The sequence below is a fragment of the Aythya fuligula genome, chromosome 2 (assembly GCF_009819795.1).
Source record: "Aythya fuligula isolate bAytFul2 chromosome 2, bAytFul2.pri, whole genome shotgun sequence".
Classification (NCBI taxonomy): Eukaryota; Metazoa; Chordata; class Aves; order Anseriformes; family Anatidae; genus Aythya; species Aythya fuligula.
In genome coordinates, this window is record NC_045560.1 from 5,070,467 (window position 1) to 5,095,069 (window position 24,603).

Below are 24,603 nucleotides of genomic sequence, written 5' to 3' on the forward strand. Positions count from 1 at the left end.
ATCTGCTGGTGACACCAAGGCAAGGAAGGCAAAGAGGCTGGATTTGTTGTTGGGAAGTTTTTGCCGGGGGGGCTGACACCCCCGCCTGACACCACCAGCTCCCACATCCATCCCCAGGGCACGTTCGTAATCACAGTGGTGTCAGCACAGCTGCAACCTCCCAGAATACAGTCCATTGTTAATTATTGTTCATTAGCACCAATATTATCATAACTATTATTGTATGAACATATATGATTAATTCTTCATTTTCTTAATTAAATACTTGATATTAATTAATTAAATTGGAGCACTGATTCGCAAGCACTTATATAAAACTCTCCCAGCACTGAAAGCAGTCCTCATCCCCTTCACGCCCTGTCTGTTTGGTTCTGGCCTCATCCTGCTCCTTGCCTTGTGCCTTTTTGTAGCCACACTGGAACAGACTCAGAGAAATGGCCGTGGTGGTGTCACCCTGCTGGGCAGCTGAGCTCCACCACACCGCTCACTTACTTCCCTTCCTCAAAGGAAAAGGAGGAGAAAATATGATGAAAAAGAGCTCAAGGGTTGAAATAAGGACAGGGAGAACACCCACCAATTACCATCATGAGCAAAACAGACTCAAAGTAGGTAGATTAATGTAATTTATTGCCTATCATTAACAGGCTAGAGCAAGGAGAACTGAAGGCAAACCAAAAGTGCCTGCCTTTCTGAGATGCTCAGTATTGATTCTGTGGTGCTTGATTTCTGCATGGTGGTGTACAAAATGCTGTGCCAAGCCCTGCTGGCCCATGGGGCAGACATGACTGAAAACAGTAGGGTTTTTAAAGCCAGTGGTGTGAAAGGGAGTGACCCACTGCCCACCCTTTACCGATGGATTTAACTCTCCAACCTATACGATCGGGCAGCTGTTGACAATTGGCCTGAGCATGGGGCTGAGGCTCGCAAATCTGCACATGCAATAAAAGCCCTTAATATCTTCATGTCTGCAGCTTGTTCTGCCTCTCTCAGATGTCACCGCTTTTCTATCATGCAAAGAATGCAAGACGTTAACACAGCTTGGAATTAATGCTCAGCTATTTCATGGCAGAGAAATTCCTGAAGGGCTATTAAGTGCAGAAATAGCACTTTTGGCAATCTGAGAGACAAAATGAGACTAGGAACTGGTACTCAAGGCAATATCACTGTTTGCCCTCCTCTTACACTCTTCTCCAGACTCTTGATCTTAATCCCTTGACTCTTGATCCCTTGCTGGAGGCAGGACCTGATCTAGAAGGGCCATGAGACCGGTGTGTGTGGATGTTCTTCACTCTCCACCGCCTTCAGGAGGTGTCATTTTGTGAAGTGTTTCAGCTTACACCAAGCCAGCTAATTCCTTTGAAGTCGATGTGACTTCAGGGTGCAAGAAGCCACCTCGAGGCATGGCTGATCTCCTCTTTCATGTATCATGGGCTGCACAAACTGCACTGCGGTGGAGACTGGGAAGTGCACCAAGACAGAAAGCACCACTGTGCATGGGTTGGTGTCAATTAACTCTTGGAGCGTTCTGAATAAATTAAATTATGCTGCAATCTGAAGCCAAACTGATCCTTAATTAAAAGATAAGATTATTATTTTTTTTAAATCCTCAGACGATTTAAAGAAAAGAATAATGAAGTATGGGAAACACAGTCACCCTCCTCAATAGCTGAACAGTTTCACAGCCCTGAGCAATGCGGTGTGACTTCAAAGCTGTCCCCTGCTACAGCCCGGCTTTGAGAAGAGGTTGGAGAAGGTGACCTTCAGAGATGTCTTCCAACCCAAATCATTGCATGAGTTTATGGCTCAGTCACACTGCTCCCTGTACTGTGAACCTGGCTTTTGGGTGCTGAAAGACTAGGATTTGTATTTGGAGATATTGGTGGTGAACAAGTGCATTAAAAAAATAAAAATAAAAATTCTTTTTTATTAAGATTCACCCCGGAGAACAGTAGGCAACATCCTCTAGTACCTGGAGAGTGTCCCCCATGAACAGGGGAGTCCTGGGACTTCTGTTCCTGTTTCCAGCTAAGCTCAAGGAGTTGGGAACCTGCATCCTACCAGCCCCAAGGAAATGCCAGGAAACACAGAGAAAACCCGTAATCCAGTCACTGTAGACCAAAATAGAATTCTATTTCTTTCGAGCTTCTGACTATTCTCATTGTTGACCAGGGGATACACCCTGCCTGGAGATCATATAGCACAAAGGGATAACTTACGGCTAAATAACACACTGAAAGTAAACATAAATCACACAAAAAGCCAGGAAGGAAAGTCTTACATAGGCACAATCTAGCCCATGGGAAGCAGTGGTTTTTGAGGCTGGGAGGAATGAAATATCAGGCCTGATACTTTCTTACAATGATTTAGTACCACTGTAACCTCATTCACTTCACCTGAGCAACTCCCCCTTTATGTCAGTTATAAGAGAGAAGAATAAGGCTGAACAGAGTCATTTTCCCTTGACAGCCCCAATACAGCCTGTCTTTTTGTTGACTCAAATTCAGATCTTTTCTTTTTTTTTTTTTTTTTTCATGTTATTAAAATGATTCTTTTCAGTCAGGGCCTTTTATAGGATGTTCTGCTGCAGTACAATAAAGCACGTATTTTAAAACATTCCCATAAAGCCTAAAGCACTGCCATGGTCTGTGGCTGGGTCTGACCCTTTGCTTCTGAGCACGGAGCCAAGGATGCCACCGCATCCTGGATGCCAGCAGAGCTGCTCCTGATTTACACCGGTGCAAACACATAGAGAAGCAGATCTACCCATTTACGGCTGGAGAGCCTGCAGGTTTTGTGGCTCCAGCTTGAGAATTTAGGATTCTGCAGGACGTTAACTTCAACTCTTGCCTCAGCTAAGGTCCTAAAAAAGACTGCCTCCATAAATACGCTGGAACAAACTGCCCCATATATTCCTCTTTGCATCAACTGCACGGCCGCACTTCACAGGGCTGAGTTACCCATCCCTGCTTTGGCTGAAAACCTGGGGATAGTCATCAGAAGACAATTTCACTTCTAAACAGCAGATTTTTATGTATTTTATAATGGCTGACCTCTTGTATTCTAAAAGCACAATTATCTTTTTAAATTTATTGCTGTCAGGTCTGAAATCTGTTGCAATAAACAAAATTCAGCGATTAAAGGAATTCTATGCTTGCCTTCACTAAGAATATTTTTCTGCATTTTTATTTAAAGACCTATTTTTCCCCAGTTGTAAGGCTTTTATGAGCACACTCTTGGAAAGAATCAGGATAGATATTCAAAGTTAAAGCTTTATCAACCTACTTGGAAGTTTTTATTTTTGAGTTTCTACTCTGGATATCAAAAGTCAGATATAGTTAAAAATTTTCCTTTCCTTCAGTGTCTCAGAAATTCCAGAAGGAAACTTACAAAGCCAGCCCAAAAAGTCATAAGGAACATATTTTATATACAGCTCTCTTCCTGAGAATGCTGTAGATTTAGGGTAATTACTTGTTCTTGCAATTTTGTGGGTAAAAACAAAACAAAACAAACGAAAACAAACCATTGCAGGAGTTTGTTTGCCTTATGGCCCAATGTTAGGGTCTGCATGCATTTGATATTAAGTGGAGTTCAGCCTGAGGAAAGCCTAAGGATTAAGATTTTAACATCACTTAATCTCTTCAAATTATTTTAACAGGAGGCTGCAGTTCGCAGACGTGCTTTTGCTTTCGTGGTTGAAGCCTGGGGCTGGGAGCTGGAGGTGGGAGCCCAAACCCTGATCTTGTATCACCACTTCTTTCCTGGGTGGTCTTGGAGAAAACCATCTTGAATTTCTTGCCTCGGTGATTGGGTAAGGGTGCTCCCTTCTCCTCACAGCCCTTCCTGCCCCACGAGGCATGGGTGGGAGCAGACAGTCTTGACAGTAGCAGGAGCAACTCAGGCACTCAGGGCTTGGGCTCTGTCAGCCTGGCTGGAGTTGGAATTGCTGTGAAATGACCATGCTGAAAGGTAGGGGGGAATCTGATAGGCAGAGCATTCACCTCCAGCTCAGGAGGAGCTCACTACCAGCCAACAAGGAATTGGAGGTAAAGGCACCCACCAAAGAGACAGCAGGGTGGCTTCTTTGTCACGAGTGTCTTGGAGAGCCAAACCCCCAGGTGGGCTGGAGGCATGGCAGGTAGGAGCCTTATAACGCACCTCAGATGGCTAAGACTTCAGGATGATCACTAATAAAGACTTAAGGTTGTTCACTAATAAAGACTTCAGGATGATCACCAATCAGCACTGACAGCCAGATTCATTTCACCTAATTTTAGTTGTCTATAAACATCACGGCAGGTCATTTAGGACACATCTATATGAGTACCACATACGCTTAGGGCTATTTTCTGTGTTTTATTTTTTTAGGATTTTTTTTTTTTTTTTTTTGATCCTGTGGCCAAAAATAATGGCATGACTCCTGTTCTTAAGCCCAGCCCAGGGTACTCATAGTTCCTCCTGCTAGGGCCATTCCTGGTCCCTGATGGCCTCTGAGCCACACCAGGGCCAAAACTAACACTAGATTTCTTAGGATCTAACTACCAGGAGCACTTCCTGGCACTATTTAATGATGAGCATGTCCCTCTCTGCAGCACCCTTCTCTGGTTAGTGGAGGATGACTGATCTTAGAAGAGGCATCTAAGAGACCACGTGTGTGATGAGGTCTTCCTCCTGCCTGGAAGAGTTGGCCAAGACCCCAAAGTAGGCACATATCAAGAGCTGGAGTCAAGCATGGTGCACCCCATTTCACTGCACCCAAGGGTGACTTTGCAGGTAGTTTGCAGCCACATTACAGAGCATATCAACTCTTGCAATGCCAACACTGTGCCTGGGAACACCAGGATTGGTAGTGTGGGAGCCAGGGCCCAGGGCAGGTAGAAGAGCCTTGCAAGGCGATCGTGATGCCTTTCCTCACCTCCCCAGACATTTCACATCCCTCAAGTCCTTCCTCCTCGAAGATAATTAAGGTCACGGGAGAAATTAATCTATTTCTTTTGGGGCTGTGGTGTCTCTCTTGCCATCAGTTCTTGCTCCCCCGCTTGCTACACTCATCTAATTAAAGCAGATTTGTCTGCTATGGGGTGAAGAGCCTGGTTCTTGAGGACCAGTTTTGGTTGTTTGGCCAAAGCTTACCGTGCCTCACATTTACCATGGGAAATTGCCCCAAAGAGGGGCAGCCACACCACTGGGTGATGGGGAGACCACTTCTGGGTGAACACTTGCTGAAGGTCTTAGAATTGGAAACTCCTGAAGCAGCCCTGCCATCCAGAAGGGCATCGAGCGCTGATTTACACCCTGCGAGTGATGGCAATCCATCCACAAGCTGTGATTACCTGTTCCACACCTTCCTGCCTTTCAGGACTCTGCTTCCCCGCTGGATTTATGGGGCTCCAAACAAGCAGTGCTTTATCAAACTTGGCACTTTCCCTTCCATTTTACCCTCCCGTCTCAAGTTCAAGGGTACAAGTGTCAAAACACAAAGAGTTACTGAGGGCTGGCAGAGACATGGTTGATATTTTTTTATGCTGCATGTTCCTCACAAATGCAAAGTAATATATTCAATTATTTTTGTCATTACAGCTACTGTTGCCCATGCTTAATGCCTCTAAAGTCCACGACTGAGCATGAAGACCAAGGTTAAGGGTCATATGAAAGGCAATCTCTGCACCTAATAGGTGCAGTCACAAGAGAGAGTCCATAGAAATAGCAGTTGCAATGATGACATTGAAATGTCATCAATCCCAAAGCTATGCTAAAGCCAGGATCACCAAAGTGCACTATAAGTCAGCAATTTGGGGAAAAAAATATATTATCCATTCTACTAAGTGGGTTTTTATTACTTGAAAGTTCAGGTTCAGCTGCAGCATGTGCGTCTCCCAAAGATATTGCGTCAGGTTGGGCCAAGGCTGAATTTGTTCCTGCAGTTGGCTTTTGTGACCACATGCTCATAAATATGAGATGAGCAGCAGTTGCAGAGAATGCTGTGGTTGCCTCTGCCAGCAACTTGGGGTTTTACTACAAGGTGGTTATTGATCCCAGTAGATAACAACCTTATGAATATCTTTTAGAAACCAATAGTGTCTCCCACAGTCGATTAGGCTGTAAATTAATGGTGATTATTTCCATAACTTTGGAGCTGGCTCTATTTTATTGTCTTTTTATTTTAAGGAGAGATATAATCAAGGCTTATTTTCATAAGAATATGCTTAAGACCTATTGATGGGACTGGATTTCAAGGCTCATTTAAAGGAAACAAAACCTCAAGGTCTTTGCTGAATCAAAGCTTAGAGCTCTCACAGCATGCCTTTTATTTTATTTTTTTTTTCCTTTTTCCCATTCACCGCTTAGTTACAAGATCTTCAGGGCAGAGATTGTTTGATAGGAGTCTCGGCTGTGAGGCTGGGGGTGTGTGATGCCAACAGGATATAGCCTGGCGATAAGGCACAGTTCTGCATGATGCAATGCCTGCTACCGGCGTTTGGTGCATTTGATCCCGAACCATGCAAAACAAGAAGAACACTGCATTCCTTTACCTTCTATTCACAAATTTCACCACAAGGGCTGTTATGTGGCCACTTGGCAGTGGGTGTGAAAGATTAGCATCTGCGACAGCAGAGCCAAACCCTGATGGGAGGTAATTATGCAGGAGGTATCTCATCCTCCCTGGGGTCACTCTTCAACCAACTACTTTTACTCAGCCTGCCAGTTCTGGGGGGAGATAAACTTGCTTGAACATGCCCCCACAGTTGCAGAACTGTTAATACTGAATAGAGCTGGCTGTTCATTTCATCTTCTACCTACTGTCTTTTGTGCTTTTGGCAATGAACAGACATACATGTTTCGAAAACTGGAGTGAGGATGTTCCCATTGACTCATAACCTGAAAGCCCCAGGAGAAGCTCAGCCATTAAAGCCTGGTTTGGAGAGTGATATGCCAAATCAAGACTTTGCTGTCTCCAGTATTTCTTGGTTGAGTAGGAGATGGAGACAGTAGTGATTAAGCCTAATGGAATGCTTTTTGGTCTTTATACAGTCCATAAAGAGAGTTAAAGGAAGTATTCAGATCTCTGCAAGAAAGGGGTGAGATTCATCCCACCTAATCTTTTCACAGTAAATATCCGCAGCTACACCCCAGGCTCCTTTTACAGCCGGAGGTGAGAAAATGGCAGAGTCCAAGGGGGATTCCTCTGACCTAAATTAAACATCAATTTTAGCTCGAAGTGAATCTTGTTCCAACAGTTCCTGCTGCTCTCTCCTCTCTTACAAGGAAAGATGTGAAGAGCATCCCAGTGTCAGGAGTCCACCACCAGTGCCTGCTTTGGTTCTTGTGGTCCCCTCCGTTGGTGAGACATAGGCTGTGTTCATATGTAGGCTTTTGGCATCAGAGGTATGGGATTCAGCTAGGTGAAAGTAAGGATGTTTTCTTTTTCCCGGAGTTACTAAAGACAAGGAAAAATACCTCCCAGCTAACATTGCCTGTTCCTTTGAGGATTTGGGATCTTCTTTTCTGTATTGTTTATGAATTTATCAAACAGAACAGCAGAGAGGTGTTGGGTTGGGTGGCTCTGCTATCCCAGCTGGCAAGATGGAAGAGTCAGCGGACAAACCCAGAGCAGAAATCAGGTCCCTCTCCTGCAAAGGACCCCCTAAGGCAGCCTAAAGTCACACGAATCAACTGTTTAGTATTAAGATGATTGGGGACAGATTGTTCTGATGCCTATTTTATGGTCAAGAGTAATCTTCCTCCAGGGTCTAGGCTGGAAAACATCTGCATTTTCTAGAATTGGGCATAAAAAATAAAGAATACAGATGTAGAAAACCAACCATTCTATTTTTTAACAGCAGATGTAAGGCGTTTCATACAACGTTCAGGGAACTCACCCAAACCTTGACACACTCCAGTCACCAGAGGTGTAAATAGAGTTGTAGAAACTGTGGTGTGAAAGTGTAGGACCCTGTTTGTTCTGCAGTCCCTGTCTGAAAAGTGTCTTGGCGTACATCTGAAGTGCCGACTTGGCACAGCATCCTAGGAGAGCACATTTCAGCTACTGCATTTCACTCATTTTTATGCCTTTCTAATGCAGATGCAGCTGAACTATACCATTGATTCGTGTACACACCTCTTTTCCATATAGATGATGACTGCATCAAAGAAGCCAGCACTCTGAAACAGCACAGAGTGAAATACCACAGCACTTCTCATTTGAAGTCTGTAGTGGGAGAGCAATTTCCAAAAATGAAGGGCAAAGTTCCTAATCCATAGCAGCTTTTTGCCAGAGAGATGTGGGAGAGAAGAAACAGGATGTATCCTGCATGAATCATCACTGTAACCACCCTGGATTTATTAACTGAAATTATGAGGAACACCAAAAATTATTAAAACCTCAAAATGTCTGGTGGAAGGCGTCACCTCAAGGACTGGCTCTTGTGAGGTATTGCCGTAACCTTCCTGTTGATTTTAAAGGACTGAGGACAAAAAAGGCCAAGCTTTCAAGACCAAATAATTTATTTTAAATAAATCATTGGACAGCAGTCATCAGCACCTGTCACAGAAAGAGATAAAGACATCTCCAGGCCTGGAAACCCACCTCGTTCCCCAGAACAGGGTGGCTGCAATCGTTTCTTTTCCTTTGCAATCACTCAGCTCATCGATATTTGCACAATCCTATTTAGAGACCCCATTTCTATCACTGATCCCTGCAGATTTACCCTGAACTGCATCCCTTCTACAACATGGAGAGTGTCCAGGCTGGAAGGCTGGAAAACTACAAGGAACCATAGTTTTGTGGGGTGATTTAGGAGGAAGGAGCAGCACTTTTCTTCCCCCTTGAGCCGTATCATACCCAGTGTCCTTGCTCCATATTTTACAAGCTTATTTTTAAGGACGGGCCAGTAAATTACCTTGAAATTCAGCTCAGTTGTGCCCTGGCTACCATGGACCTGAAATCAAAATATTTGCTTTACCCAAATGCCAGTTCTGGCTCTTGTAAGGCTCCTGGAGGGAAGCCACCACCCAGGATGCTTCTTTCCTTTACTGACTATCTGTGAGTAATATGGGAAATGATTATCTGTGAATAATATGGGAAAATATGGGGAAAATGAAATGGGGATCTGCTGCAGATCCCTGCCCTTCGACAGCTTTATTCTCCACAGACCCAAGTGCTCCTCCTGTAGTGGCTCAGCCCATGAGCTCCCTTTGGGGTCACAGCTTACAGTCATTGTGTTGTCGTGTCCTGTCCTGGGATTTGTCCCTGCTCAATCCTGTCCAAAACTTCTGAGAGGGAGAGATTTGAGCTCAGTGTCTCAACAGAGCAAGAGTCACCATGGCATCCCTGGGTGAGAAGTCCTGTGGAGAAGAGCACCTCTACAGTACAGGGAAGTCCCCTAGAAGAAACTGGAGGAAAATCTTCATTTGGTATCACTTCACCAACCCAACATGAACAGGTGTACAGCCCTCACCTCTGCCTGTGCTCACCTGACAGTGAAGTAGTCACCTACAACAGTTTTTACTAGTTCTCCTCACTGATGGAGAATTGAGGAGAGAAGCAGGGATGAAAATGTTCCTCCCATAGGGGTCTGTGCTCCTTTGGGGACAGCCACCGGTGTCTGGGGATAACAATGTGTTTCCTCCGCATTTTAGAGAGGCCAAGAAAGGCTCAGGCAAGGAAGCTCAAAATTACATTTCCAGCCACTTCAAGCTGTCAGAGCTCAAGGAGAGGGAGAAGAAGGGATATTTGTCAGATTTTCCTTCCCGGCTCAACAGGCACGTGGACACTGCAGCACCCTGGACAACATGGTAAGAGCAGGTCTCTCCATCAAGGACCAGAACTGCCTAAATCGTAGCACATGTTTAAAGACAAATGCTTCCTCTCAACACAGTTCCTGCAGAAATGAGCCAGGGGTTGTGAAGTCTGGAAATGCTGGGCATGAATTTACCAGGGTGAAGAAAACAAGGTGAGAAGGTCCTAGGTACAATGGAGAGGACATCAGGAGACCAGGTAGTCCTTCTGCCATTCGTGTGGTTTGGCTCAGAGCTCTTCTCTGCTCTGGGCTCTCTATATATTCAAGGGTCTTCAACTGGGGAGGCTGGATACCCACTCCTTGCTATTTTTTAGGATGAATGTTAATACGGTTAATTGCCAGTACTCCAGGAACGGAGCCAGAGCTTAAAAGTATCTACTAAGAAACTGCCAAGAAACACTGTTAAACAGGATCTAGGAAAAAAGCCAGACACAAAAAAAAAATGATGATGCTTATCTCTGCAATAATAATTTCACAGTGGTCAACCAAGGAGCAAAATAAAGGTCATCGGTTTCATATCAGCTGGAGTTTGTGCAATCCTTTGTTTCCTTTTGCGTGAGCTTGACATGCAGGTTTGATTCAGAAGACCCTACAAATGAATGCAGGAGTCTGGTGGTTCAGACTGACCCATTTGCCCCCCATCCTTTGCTCAAGACCGAAGAACTTTCCAGACCATAAATCTCCCCAGTACTGGTCAAAACCCAACCCAGATCCTAACCCAGGGAAGAAGCAGGTTTCACCTCGCTTCATTAAATGAGTTATCCAGTGAACTTCTGTGTTACTGAAACCCCATGGATTAACGTCTGCAATCCCGAGAGGCTGTCTAAGAACTTTGCTGTTGTGCAAATGCAAGACCTAACCTCTTCTTAGGTTTCCTGTTTTCCAGCACGAGGAGGGGAGGGCAAACAAGAGACCCATGAAGACCTCTGAAAATAAATGAAAGGAGAAGAGGCTCTTTTTTATTGTTATTTCCTGCTCGTATAGTAGAAACAATTCCAGGCAAAATATACACAGTTTGCCTCTTGACACAGCTGCCAAGATTCCCAACTTTACAGCGAGGATCGGGTTTCAGAATATTTCCAAACCAGCCCCCACAAAATTAATTGACTATCCAAGAATCTTGGCTTCAGATGTTATTTATTTTTAAGGTACAGTTCTGGTCCGAGTGCTTGCAGAGGAAACCTTGCAAACACGATCTCGGCGAGCCTTAATGAGTCAGAGGGTGGGATGCAGTTGCCTACGCACAGGAGCCTGGTGCCACCCGAGATGCTCGTGTCCATCTGAGACATCCCACGGTGCTGGCACAGTGACACAGCGCCGAGGGAGGACGAGGGCTCCTCAGAAGCAAGAGCTGGAGTCTGGGGTCGGACAGCTTATAACATCCAGCTTGGCTCTAGGAGGCTGTGTTTAGACAGCCAAATCAAGCCCTAACACACACACGTAACATATATATAATCAAATCAATCAGTCACTCCATCAATCACAGGAGATATTTCCAAATCTTCAGATTTCACGTCTGCTCTGGAGGCAATTTAAGCATTATTTTTCAACGCTCAGGACCATGTTAGAAACACACTGTTCACTTCACTGACACTTGCAAGCATGCTGAAGTGTTCATCTGGCCCCCGCTCCCTGCTCCCCACCCTGTCTGCTAGCAGCCTCCTCTCCTTCCTCTGTCCCTTCTGGGGCTCCAGCATAGCCATGGGATATGTAGTTCCCTGTCTGATCTCCAGGCTGCAAGAGAAATAGTTATGTTTGGGGATTTTTTTATGGCTGTTTTTTGGGATTTTGTTTCTTTTTTTTTTTTTTTTTTTTTTCCAAAGGAGAGGTGTGCAAAATGCAGGATTTTCCACTGGGCAAAGCGGGGAGAGTTGTGATGTGGTTTATGGAGCCCTGAGGGGCAATAGAAGGGGCTGGCACACGAACCATCAGCAGCTCTGGGGCAGCATTACCTCAGAAAGTCAGAGCCTTCACGGAAAAGCAGGATATTTTTAGTTTACCAAGCGTATTTAAATCATCTTGGAGCACATTAAAATTACAGTAATTATCCCACCTTCTCATGTGGGATTCTGGGAGGGGATGGATTGGTGGCTTGTGCCGGCGGAGTCATCCTCGGCGAGGTCCTTCTGCAAAACAGAATTATTTTGCTTCCACGTTTCCCAGCTGTGGCACGCCAGGCCCCATTAATACTTGACAGTTGAATACTGGGATCTGTTCACATCACACCCTCCCTCTGCAGCTCGCAGCACCCCAGTGCAGAGACAGTCACTGTGATGCTCCTCCAAAACACAGACATGGTTACACGCACCCGGAGTCGTGAGCTTGCACATGCTGCTGAGGCTGATGCTTTCTTTACAGTCTTGTTTAACTTCTTAATCATTTCTGCTTGCTCCCATACAGCAAGGCGGGGAAGCCCAACATCTCCCAGCCCTTCCCTCAGCTCCTTGCCCCACCAGGGTTTTCGCTGCAGAAACAGGGAAAAAGGTTTGCTCAAAAATGCTACTTTTTATACACACACACACACACACACACACACACACACACACAAAAGGCGTGTTCTTTTTCAGATTAGAAAATGCATGTTTCTGATTGCAAAGAAAGAAAAAGCATGAAACAGGGTGTTGAATTCATCACTCTTTTTTCTTGGTGTGGAAGTCATTTCCCTTAAAAATGGTCATTACCAAATTCTGGCTTATCTACGGTTTTAACCTCACTTTAGAAAGCTGGTGCTTCTGATCTCACGGTAAAGTCTCTGCCCCTCTCCCCGTTTCTTTTTGTCAAATGAAGATTTTTATCAACATTGGAAAAATGGTTCCTGGCTCTGGTTTATGGACCAGTCAGGGATAAGCCTCCAGGTACACTCCTGGTGGTGTAACCAGTATCTGCCAAGCCTGGAACTGTCCCCAAGCCTGGAGTCGCTTTGGAGGTCCCCAAAAGCCATGATAAAAGGTTTTTAGAGCTCCTTGGGGTGGGATTCCTCTACAGATAGCCCACACAAGCTGGACACGTTCAAGGAGAAATGAACAGGGATCCTTTGGTGGAGGCAAGCAATTCCCATCCTGGCTGCTCACACCTGGAGCATCACAGCAAATTGCTAGGAGGGGATGTGGCTATCACCTTGTCCCAAGACAGGATCCCTGTGTACACAGGCAGCAAACCACCACCCCTTCTTCTCCTCCAGCTCAGATTAAGAAGACCCCATCACTCTCCCCTGCATATGGGAACACTTGCCAGCATCTGGCCAGTCCCCTGCCTCACACCCATGTTCTCTGGCCCCTTCCCAGCTCTTCCAGCAGCATGTTCCTGATTATTTACTCTCTGTAAATGCTACAGGAAAATGCTGCCTTCCCTGAATACTAACTAAGGAAGAGAAAACAAAAACAAAAACAAAAACAAAAAACACAAACAAACACAAAAACAACAACAAAAAATTATATTCTTTTCCAAGACTGTGTTTTTTCTGTGGTTTGAAGTTTGCTGTTACCACTGAAAAGTTTGGTGACCCTTGGAGATACTTGATCCCAGTGACCCCCAGTGTTTGGGATGCTGATAAGATCCCACTCTGAATTTATTCTTGCACAGAGCTTATATATCTATCCGTCCTGCTATCCATCCCTACATAGCTACCTTCCTCTTTATCTCTCTCATTCCAGTGCTATCTGATCAGTTCTTGGCTTTCCTTACACTTCTTTCATCAAATTAATATCTTTCCCCTGAGGACGTTTTCTCCTTCTCCCGGATTTTCTCTTTTTACACCCTGTCATTTTCCTCTCCACCTTCCCTTCTCCAGACCTATTCCCCTTCTCTCCACGCTGCCAGTATACGGTTGCGTTATGTATTCAGCATAACATATATATATTTAAATGGGACGATTTCCACTAACGTAAACAGTCTGGCCCATTAATTTCAATAGTGGAGCTGACAGCTCGGGCCTGGGGTTTCATTGCCTAGTGACACGTGAGTACAGCTGCTTGAACTTGACGGGGAACTGTTTCCAGCACCGAGCTGCACATCTGCAGGAGGAAGGAAATACTTTCTGTAACGCTGGAAAAAAAATAAAGCCGCCTAGATTTCCCTCCGCCCTCCCCCCAGATGATGATATTCATCATTCAAACGTTTCAGCTGAGTGGGTGTTTAATTCAAAGCTCCAAGGGGGACATTTATGGTGTGTTACTAGCTCTGCTGTCAATCCTTTGTTCCAACCGCTGCGTACCAAGGGCTCCTCCTAAACCCCAGAGCACTGCTGCATACCCAGCGACTCTGGGTAGCCCTGATATCTTCAGCCCAGTTGCTTAATTAAGGGATTGATTTCTCCTCAAGGAGGCTAATATATTGATAGATTACAGAAAAGGAGGATAAGCAGCAGGATTTCTCTGAGATGGGCCTGGCCCAACACGCCACCACAGGCATGCCAACTACGGGCAGGTCACAAGGAGACACCAGATCTGCTGATGAGATCCAGAAGACAAAGCCAGCAAAGCTACACAACTGACTGAGATTTTTCAGGGTTTCCCTTTGCCTCCGTGACAATCTCCCAGCAGCCCTGCCTTTGAGTACTAGCATATGAAAGCATATTTAAAATCTTTTACATTATCTCCTTTTAATGCACTGGGCAGTTTGGTCTTCTTCTGTGTATTAATTCCTAGCCACTTTAGAGGTGATGTGTTGAGAGCTGGTTCTGGTTAACATGGACAAAAATGGAATCACTCCCTCTGAAGTCAAAGTCACAGGCTTGGACATCAGATGCCATCAAGGTGACCTGTGAGGAAATCTACCAGGAGAAGTGACTCCAGCTCCTGCGCTTCATCCCAGGTCATCCCAGGCACCAGTTTTGTGCAGATCCCACAAAACAAGAGCAGAGTCACTCAGAGGCCATATTTCTGCACATATTTCTGATCTTGTTAGCTGCTCCATTAGTCCACTACCCTACCAGGCTGTGGTCTCCTCTCCTCGAAGGACCTGATGAAGGTGAGGGTCTGTACAAAATAGGTCTGGCCATGCGCCATAGATGGCATGTGCTTTTCCTTAAAATAAATAAATAAATAAATACAAAAATAAAAGACAGGAAAAAAATTCTTTCTGAAGTCTGTTGCAAAGGCAATGGCAAGCAACATTGTCCTGTAACTGATTAACCAAACATTCAGCTTATCCAGAGTACATATTTGCATTCAATAATATGGTCATTTAGTGCACCTTGGGACCTACTGAAACGTGAACGAAGCTTTTCCCTTCTCTATATTTCACTGAAGTTTTCCCTTCCCTGTATTTCACTGAAGTTTCCTTTCAGCACAGTAGTTGTCTCTGGGCCCAGAAGTTTGTTCCTGATGAGCTTGGATTTCCAAGAAGAAACTCATACCTGCTTTGTGGCTTTCAGTTTGTGTCCTTTCTAGAGCAGAAAATTTTCCAGTCGAGGTGGTAATCCAAGGGTGGGAGGAAAGGGGGTTTGTTTTCCTTAGTAATCATAAGAAAAGTTTCACTTTCATGAATATTGATGCTCCCGGACTGCTGAGACGTCCTGTGGAGGTGACTGACAATTTTACACCAACATCAAGGCTGAGCCAAACTGCTCATTAGCAGCTTTATGGACACATGTCCAACTTCCTTCTTGAGTTGGTTCAGGGTGGGAAATCAGCTGGTTCTTGTGTAGGATCAGGTCTCACAGCTGGTTTGGAGCTGAAATGATGCAACGCCAGCTTGTAATGGTGATGAGCTGCTGACTGTAATGGGATCTCAGAATGACTTAGATGGAGACCACAGCATTTAACTGACTGAATCCCACATTTAGTCCCAGGAGGAGGCAACAACATCTACACAGCCATGTGTTTTCAGGTTGTGTACCCATTCCCACCAGCTTTTGAAGTTCTTGCTTTTTCTCCTTGACTTTTTGCACCAAATAAGCACCACCTAGGTGTGCTGAAGGACACCTTGCTACCCTTCAATTTGCAGCTCCCAGGGGCCCAATTCTGTTATTCTGGAGCCATCTGGTAGGAACCAGGAGCTCAGCCTCTCATCTGAGCCTCGAGGGCTGAGCCCACAAGTCTGAACGGGCTGCCAGCACATCTCCCTGATCACAGAATCACAGAATCACAGAATTTTCTAGGTTGGAAGAGACCTCAAGGTCACTTCTCCCAGTTAGCCTCACTGTCTAAAGCAGTTCAGACAAGATCAGATGGCTCTGCTGTAGAAATGACCCATCCTCCCCATAAAGGCAGCCTGCTGTGATCAGTCCCTTTGGAGAATCCATTCTTTGGGCATTTAAAAGCTGGTGAAATGAACCCTAGGCCGAGAAACACAGAGAGACTGTAGGACCCAAGTGATGAGAATGGCTACATTCTTCCCCTCAAACTAATTTGAGTTTGTTTGTTCATTGTAGAGCAATAAAATAAATGCATATCTGCTCCCTTGCCTGTCTCTGACTTTGAATAAGACTCTGAAAGACACAGTGGGAAAGAATTTGGGCTTAAAGCATGGACCACATAGAAAATGATTTATTTGCCTGTTTATATCCTGTAATAAAAAATACACAGACAAAACCTTCCTTCTTCCCCTCCTAAATCTCTCAATTTATGTGCATAGCTGGTTTATATAATCCCCAGCTCGGTCTGTTTAGAGCATACACGGTGTCTGAGCAATTTGCAAGCACTTGGAGGGCTTCGGTGGCCCAGACGAGCACTGGCAGCCCTCTTGCTGCAGGGAGGGAGCTGAAGCATGCACAGCCCCAGCCACTCGCCAAGGTCACAGCCAGAGCAGGATTTCAGCTTGAGAGGAGCAACCCTGGGAAGATCCCTGGCAGATTCTAACTTTGGAGATCCAAAGTCCAGGGATACAAAGTACAAGGTCTTGCCTGTACCCTCCTTTTGTCCAAAGAGACAGTTCCTTGAGTCAGGGGAACTCTCCTCCTACAAATTCACACCCAGCAGAGGATAACACTTCTTGAGTATCAGTCATCTTTACAACTCCCTGAATTCTCTTTTAAGGGGAAGAAAAAGTAGCCAAGGTTTCCTGTACTTTGACACTGTCTGTGAACCGACACCCCTAGGATGCACCCAGTGTGTGATGTGTAGGGTGATCTCAACTCTGCCAGGTCGGAACCTGTCCCAGAAGGGATATAGCTTACAAACAGCACCCTGATGTCAAATAGCAGGCTGGAAGTTTTTACTAGCCATCCTTGTCCTGCTGGCCAGCTGGCAGATGTATCCGTGCATCAGATGGGTTTGTGCCATGGAGAGATGTTGCAGCATGACTTCTTTCTTAACCACTAACAGGAGCTGTCAGGATATCCAGCTGAGACTGAGAGCTGAGCTTCACATGAAGGAGGGCTGGAATCAGCTTTCCAAGCTGAAGGGAGGATAAAGCAATGTTTTAGTGAGAAACCACAAAAAAACAGAGGTTGAAGAGGGTGGGCAGCCTGTCAGTAGTCAAGCTACTGAGTCTATCTCTGAGCCTGACAGTACGTGAAGTGTTTGCCCTCACATCTCTCTATGAGGGAGGGGAGAGGATGTCCCAGACATGGAGACAGGTGGATTGACTCTGTCTTGTTCAGGGCTGCCCTCACCCATTTTCCCATAGCTGGCCTTTTGTTCCCCTTAAATCAGCCATCTCTGTAGTGCTGCTGAATGGTGGGGGCCAGGCCATTGATTTGGGCAGTGGTGGACCAGAATAACCAATTCTACCATGTAAATTAATGATTTAAATCCCACCAACCTCCATGAAAGCTGGGTGTTTGCATTGATAAAATGGATGCTTCTAAGTCCTCAGTGTTCCCCTTCTCTTCATTATCAGAGGAACTTGAAATATACTTAAAAAGAAGAAGAAAAATCAAAAAGGTCTGGTAAATACCTGACTCCAGAGAAGTAGAAGAACAGCAGTGAACCTCGTGGCTCTACCAGTGACAGCTGGGAGGTGTGGTTTCCTTTCTCTCTGGTCAATGATACCTAAAATACCACATCCACTAGGGACATGCGGAAGGAATCCCACTTCCCCACTAGGGAAGGAAAACTGACCCCAATGTGCTGACCTTTACCTATTCCGCTTGACTGCATTTTCTTCCTGAGTTAAAAGAACTTTCCAAGTATTTTCAGTGATGCATTTTGTCTGCTTCTCCTTTTGTTCTCATATTCAGACTATTGTGCTCTGACTTCAGTCACTGTAGATACAAGAGAAGACTGCCTTGATATATCCATACCGATGCTTTACCATGCAGTAATTCCAAGCAAGTCTTCAGAGAGACTGGGAGGGATTCCTCCAGCTTGTTGTAAAACCGATTGACTGGGAACAAAGGACTCCAGTCTTCCACTTAAAGTTACACAAAATGCTTCATGAAGTACCTGGCTTCTTCACACAGCAAAAATGTACAACTGATCTTGCCAGATATTTGAGTTGTCCTTGCTCTGCATTGATGTCCAGAGGTTCTGCTCTTAGGCACTGTGTCTTTAAAACTATGTTAGCACTAAAAGTCAAGGGAGTGCTAACGTCTTCCACTAATCTTTGCTAAGCTGCAAAAACCAGCATAACAGCTAATTCTGGTCCATCACGACTGTGTGAAATTTTCCTTAAGGCCACCACATCCCTGCCAGACATCAGACATTGCAGCTTCTATGTTTTGTTTTGTTTTATTTTGTTTTTTCCCTTGCCATTCATTCAATGTGTCACCCCAGAGGGGGATGTTAGTGGACAGCCTAAGAGGAAAGCACAAATACCCATCGGGCTGAGAGGAGCAGCCACACACCTGGCAGGCACCAGATCCAGGTGGCATCAGGCTTACAGGAGACCTCCGTGTCTCTGGAGCTGTAGCAAGAGGCCAACTGGGGCATCTTATGGCATCAAAAATGCCATAGTCTTTTACGTTAGGCAACTGAATTGCACTTCATTAGCTGGTCGTCTGCATCACAACCTAACCACCAAGAACTATCAAGTCATCCCCACCTGGCTCACGTGGAGATACCCCCATGCACAGACCTAAATTCAGGAGTTTAATTCGGTTGCTGCATTGCAGCCATGGGGTGGTTATTTCTCAAAATGTAGAAGAGATGACTATACCCAGGAAAGTGTGGGGATTGCTATTAGTATTATTCATGGGAATCTCTGTTGAGAAGAGCTAAAGCCTCTGGTCTCCGAAATAGGGCTTGCTGGTGTCCAGTTATAGGAAACTCTTCACATGCCTGTGTTAGGAAGCATCTCATTCAGTTCATCTCCCTTGTAGCTGCCCACCTCTAAACTTGTCAGCCTGGTCTTCCTTTTTCTTTTTAATGATTAATATCTATGTAAACAGATCTGGGCAATGGAGACCCACACACAGTTCATCCCGGAGCTAGCATCTAAAATAAAGCAGATAAATCAAGTCTTAAAAGCACCTTCTTCTGTCCATTGATGGAAAAGGGTGAGACAACAAGTGCATAGCAGACCCTTGCACAGCAGCCATCCAAGGGGAGGTGAGCTGGATGCCACTGCTGGTTTCTGACCCATCCCCACCCTTGGGTGCAAGAAGGAGTTGAAGAGATGATGTTTCTTCTTGGCGAGGAGGCTAACCCTGGGCAGGTCTGCTCCTTCTGAGCTTCTTCACCCTCCCAGCATGACAGACATAAAATCCTAACCGATAAGAAAAAAAAAAAAAAAAGAATCATTTAAACCCATTCTGACCCAGGGTCTCCACATATTCCAAAGCAGCTGTAGCCCAGCCTGCCCTGCCATGTGTGCCATTCCCAAAGCCCTGAGCTGCAGCCACATTTCCAACCAGCAAACAACCATGTAGCAGCAGGTTTTTAAGCACGTGGTGCAACTGCTGCAGCTGCCACAGCCTTTGTATGTGCAAAAGTCCTGTTGCACACCTAGTGTGCAGCTCTGGAAGGTGCTCAGCAGCTCAGTCGTGCAGCCAAGCAAGCTGTACGAGCCCGAGCCAAAAACCTGGCATGGATGATGCTCTACGGCAAAATGCTTTTCTTCATCTGCTCCCTCATGCTTATCGATTGGAGTATTAATAAAAAATGTGTTCAAAGCTCCCTCGGCTTCCAAGATTACTTGGGAATAGTCCAACGCTCCAGCCCCAGCCATGCTTGTATTGTGGGGACTGGGGGATCAAAAGCATTTTAAAATGGCCTTGCTAATCAATCATCAACAATTGGGTAAATTAAGCCCTGAAGTCTTTCCTTTTGCGAGCGAGGGATCTGCCGGACGTGTCTTTAATGAGCAGATTCCTATCCCTTTAATATTCCTTAATACCTTTCGAGAGGAAATGAACCACGGGGAGACTTTGTTGGTGGAATGAGAGGAATGCAGATAACTGCTGCCGCTGCTTTCTCACACCTCGGGCTGTGCGGCCGGCGTGCTGGCCCCAAACCCTGCCCAAACAGGGGGCACGGGGCTCCGTGGCAGGGCAGTTTCCTTCCCAAGACCCCGATAACACCAGCTTTGCTCTGGCCAGTGTCACAGCCAAAAGCAGGAGGTGTTTGCCTCCTCATTGCAAAGCTCAGCCCATGCTCACCTCCCGCGTCTGTCTGTGGGGAAGGTTTGTTTTCCAAAGCCCATCAGGAAGATGCACACATCTCCTGAGATACTGGCTGCAGAAGGAGATTCCTGTTAATTATTAACGTGCCAGAGGCAATGCAAATATCACAGGAAAGCCAAGAGGCTTGGTCCATCCTGGACCGTCTGGGGACTGCTGGCTTTTGTTACCTTTTCTCATAGTACAAGGCATGGTTCACACTCTAGGTCTCTCTGGGGGACATTTAATGAAGCCCCTATGACAGCAAAGACTTGGGATGTGGAAGATGTCCCCTGTGTGTGTCTTGCTGTGGCATACTGTGTGATTGTGGACTTTTATTATAGGACTTCAGTGCGTGGAATGGTGTTAGGAAGAGTTTTGTGGCCCATAATAAGTCTTGGCTGTGAGATTAGAGGGTCTGCAGACCTTTCTCTACTCAAATATTTCTGACACACCAGTGTCACACCACTAAAAGCAAAGACACTAGCATTTCCCAGCCGGTTCATGAGGAACTTCTAGGCATGAAGATCATGCCAACCCACAAATGGTGTCAGCCTACGAAGGGACAGGGCACACCAGGATAACAGTGGCTGCAGAAGAGAACAATTCAGATGCTTTTCACCCTCACTAGAAGACCTCCATTATATGAAGGAAACAATATTTAGGATTATATGAAGGAAAACCCATTAGGATTACAGTGGTATAAACACGGTGAGAAGAGCCTCGGACCCAGTGACACATTATGGAAATGTTGTCCAGCCTGACGTCGTGCACACGGTTTAGGCAGGGGATTTAATTTCTCCAAAGGGAGCCCAGCTCGACAGCATTTTACCTCCTGAGTGCAGTGGCACAGCAATTAGCACATCGAGCATTTAGCACCCGGCTTCCCCTGGGGAAAGGGGGTGGGAGGGAGCAGCAGAGCCAGGTTAACGCGAGGAGTCTGCGCTCTCCATCCACGCTGCTCCCCTTCCTCCAAGCCCCCCCGGCACACGCTGCTCTTGCACAGACACCTAGAATAAAAGGGAATTTACGAGACTTTGTCCACAAGCGGCAAAAGCCGCTATCGATTACTGCACGGCTCTTAAATGAGAGTAATTCACAACCCTCTCCGGTTTTGAAGGCAAGCTCTAATTTAATATCATTATGTCTTCATGCCCCCACACATTCCACTGTCTCATTCACTAAGCTTTTATTGGGCTCTGGATAATTTATGGCTGGATATGCTGCCTTTTATCTGACCTATTTTTAGCTATTCTTGCTTTTTACATATTTCTTTCCCTGCCATCACAACTGGCAATTAAAGTAAAAAGGTTTAAAAAAAAAAAATACACGATAAAGTTCCACCCTGCTTTAACCTTTATTTCTTCTCCTTTATGCGCTAGGAAATGCATTTGTTATTGCTACAGCATTTTGAGGACAAGAGCTTTCGATAAAAGCTCCTTCCCCAGATTTTATTTCTTCCATTTTTTCTTCATTTCTCCGAAGCCCAATGTGCATGACTTTGCCCAAAAATCTTCACTGATGACCTTGCTTAGGTTTCAGAGCTGCTGAGTGTTCCCAGCTTGCTTCAGTTTCTCTCTGTAAATGAAGTCCAGAAGCCTTCTGGGGGGGGGGGGGGCTTTTCCCATGGAATTCAAGTGTTGGTTTTCTACAGCCTCAGAGGAGGTTGTTGCTGGCCTCGCTTAGGTTTGGACCCCAATATCTTCAAAGCTCTTCAGCGCAGAGTGAAAAACAGGGCTACCTTTAGCCTGCAATATTTTTCTTTTTCCTTTTTCTTTTTCCTTTTCTTTTTCTTTTTCTTTTATTTTTATAATAAAGCATTTTGTTGTTTTATAATGCATTTCATTATGCAATAATAGAATGCATTGCCATAAATAATTTTATTTTAAACTGAAGTTTAATTATTTCAGTTTTGGATATTTAAATATTTCAAATACTTAGATGGCACAACAGGAAAAAATAAAGGTATCAGACCTGGAAACCTGAAGATGTCCTTGCACCCCTACCACTTTATCCACTTTTTCCAGCAATACCAGATGATCTACTTATGAAAAATAGAAAATAAAAACCTATGTAGTTACCTTTCATGATGGCTGGGTTGGAAGTAAGGCCATGTAATGATGTAAATTGGTCCCACTGACCTCCAAGCTACTTCCCCAGTTTTTCCACCTCTCTGTTTTGTCCATGAAGTCTTCCTCTGGGGAAGTCCCTTGTTCCTGGGCTCGGGCACTGCAATTCCATGAGTTCACCCCTGCTCTTCAGGGACCAAGCCAGGGCTTTCATGGATTTCCAGGATTGCCCAAGGATGGACACACAGATAAGAGCAGTTTGGTATCAGCTAAAGGGACCATCTAGGGATAGATGTTGTCTGGAAACACAAGATTTATCATAGGACAGTGAAATTTTGCTGGATCCAAGTCATCTGCAAGGACTTGGCAATTTTAGCAGAACTCACCCATGATACACATTCCAGTATCGTGCTTTGATGCAGTTTTAGGAACTCCAAAACATTTTGTTTGGGTCAAAAATTTTAGACTGGTTCCTCAGTGCTCCTGCTTCAGCTTCTCTCTTCACTCCTTTCCTCTGAAAACCAAGGCACAACCCCAAGTTCTGGAGTGTCTCACTTCAGGCCTCCCAAGTTAACTTGCAAAACGTTCTGCTACTGTGATGTTTTTCTGCTATTTTTAAGAGAAATGTCATTACGTTGATATTTCCTCCATACAACAATTCCAGTTTTTGGACATATTTTTAGATATTCTGTTCACAACTATTAGATCACTGCCATTTATTTTTTTCATTTGCATTTCTGGTTAAATATAAAATTACCTTGCTCTACTTATGAATGCAAACATAGCATGGCATAAGCCTGTAAATACTACTTATAATTACATATGATATTGACATAATATTGGCATAATAATGCATAAAATCATTAATTAGATGTATTTCAGTACTTCCAAATTGGCAAAATGTACAGTTTGACTGTCCCCAAAGTTTTGATCATCGATGGCTTGAGTCTAACAGAGATGTCTGCCCTGATCCATAGCTCAATCCACCTGGATGTACCAGCCCTTCTGCCTCAGGTATCATGGAAAAGCAGTTATTAGGGCTGGAAGGGCCCTCAAAGCCCATCTAATCCCACCCCCTGCCATGGGCAGGGACCTCTCCCACCAGCCCAGGCTGCCCCCAGCCCCATCCAGCCTGGCCTTGGGCACTGCCAGGGATGGGGCAGCCCCAGCTCCTCTGGGCAGCCTGGGACAGGGCCTCACCACCTTCACAGTGAAAAATCCTTTGGGAAAGGTGATGCCGCATGAAGGCTTTGTACAAGAGCCGCAGAATTGGTTGTTTAGCTCATTTGTCATCTGGCCATTTGGGTGCCTGCATCCCACCTGCAGCTGAGCCAGGGACCTTGGTGTTTCCAGCCTCACAGCATGGCTTATTTTCCCCGCCAGACTCAAGACTGGTAAAAACACTCAAAATAACAGCTTTATCTGGAGGGATTTCCAAGCTTTCTGAGGCAGCATCTCAGGAGAGGGAGGGAAATGAGCTACACAGCTTCACCAGCCGCATTCCCACACGTAACAACCATGACAGCACTGCTAACGAGAACCAAAAATCACGAGGCAGATTTCCCCACTCCTCAGCCAACATGAAAAATCATAAGACTGGATTTGGAAAATCCACAGGGTTTTAAAACCTTGTACGTTAGCTGTTTTCACAGATGAGTTTCGTTCGAGCAGCTCTCACTAGTCATGAGGAAGAGAAACCTTGTTTTGTTTTTTTTTTTTTGTTTTTTTTTTTTTTAAGAAAGGAAGAAAAAAAGTTCTTAAATTGCTGAATAATCACTGGGCTCCAGGAGCTGGGGCTTTGGAGAACACACCACAAAAGGGTATGGGCAGAAGGTGAGTTACGGAGGGCATGCTGTGTGATGGAGCAACGTTGCGGGTCTCTGATCACTCTACGAATAGAAGATAATAACAAAAAAAAAAAAAAAAAAAAAATCCACCCCGAATGCTCATATCCCACAGCAGTAAAATATGAAGAGGAAAATATGTGGCAAGAGTTTGCTCTTGTGCCTGCCTGCTCATTGTGTTTGCCTGGCAGCAAGGCACACCACGCAGGCTATTGTGCAGAGCTCGACCCTCCGGCAAAATCTCGCCTTGTTGGAATATGCAGCGAAAAAGCGAAAACACCATAAATAAATAATGCGCTTTGAAAAAAAAAATACAACCTTAAACCATCTGATACCATCTGATTAGACCAGCCAAACGCTGTGTTTAAAGGAAAAGAAAAAAAAAAAGGAAAATAAATAAAAGTGCTGGAGGC